Genomic DNA, 1079 nt, shown 5'->3' with positions numbered 1-1079 from the left:
GGGTTTGGGACATTTGTAATAGGGTCAACAATAAAAATTTTCAAAAGGTGGGAGTGGGTGGGGCACGAGCAAAACATAGGAAAGAAAAGCAGATCTTAAACCAAAAGTGTGGAGTCCCCGGGTTTTCAGAGGGATAAATTCCAGCCTCACCTCATCCCAATTCCTTTCCCCGAGAGGAAAGGGTCCTTTTATCCACATAATCCTGAACACGCGTTTGACCCGGGCACTCCTCGATCCAGCTCTGAAACAGAATTTGAGAAAATAAACCCTTAGGCGGGCTCCAGTTACCCGGCAGAGGGGCTCTGGCTGGCTTCCTCCCCGCGCGGCTAGGTCCCACCGGGGCGCCCACCCCAGGACTGGGTGCTGACACCAGCCACGGCCCTTTCGGCCTGGACGTGGTCAGCTTCCCGAGGGCTGGGCGCACGGAAGTGATTCCTGCCTGAGCCCAGTCTTAACTTGCCGTGTGACCTTGAGAACCGTTCGCCCGCTACATTCCCGCGTCTGCAGGAGCGAGATTAGGAACTCGGGGTCAGGTCCCAGGTCCTGGGAACCCCTCAAGTGCAGCACGTGGTCGGACCCTCCGCTCGTGCACCTCACGCCCGACGGCACCCTAACCCGGACCCCGGCAGCAGTGTCTGGGGAACTCTGCCCGGGGCTTCAGTCTGGGTGAAATAGGGGCGGCCGGGCTTCTGTTCTGTTTCTCTTTGTGCCTGGAATGGAGCTGCAAGTCCCCCTCACACCCGCAGCGGGAGAGGGAGCGCTGACAGCTTGCTGATGGTTCTGGGAGGGTCTCACTCGACAGCTGCCCGCTCCGCTCCGTTCCGCCGCGGGAACCCGGGTCCTTCGCCTGCTCTCCCTGGCCATGAAAAGGGAGTCATGTCACCTCGCAAACGACCCACCCGGGTCGGGAGGGGTTGGGGGCGCTTCACCAGTGGAATTTCAGGGGCCAGGATCCAGGTCTGCAGTGAAAATAGTGAACGTTTTCACCACCCTTTGGCACACTCAGGTCCAGCTTCTCTCCTCTCTCCCTTCCCCTCCCCCTCCCCTCCCTTCTCTCCTCTCTTTTCCTTCCCTTCCCT

This window comes from Myotis brandtii, unplaced genomic scaffold (genome assembly GCF_000412655.1).
Source record: "Myotis brandtii unplaced genomic scaffold, ASM41265v1 scaffold300, whole genome shotgun sequence".
Classification (NCBI taxonomy): domain Eukaryota; kingdom Metazoa; phylum Chordata; class Mammalia; order Chiroptera; family Vespertilionidae; genus Myotis; species Myotis brandtii.
Note: the sequence above shows the minus strand (reverse complement) of the source record.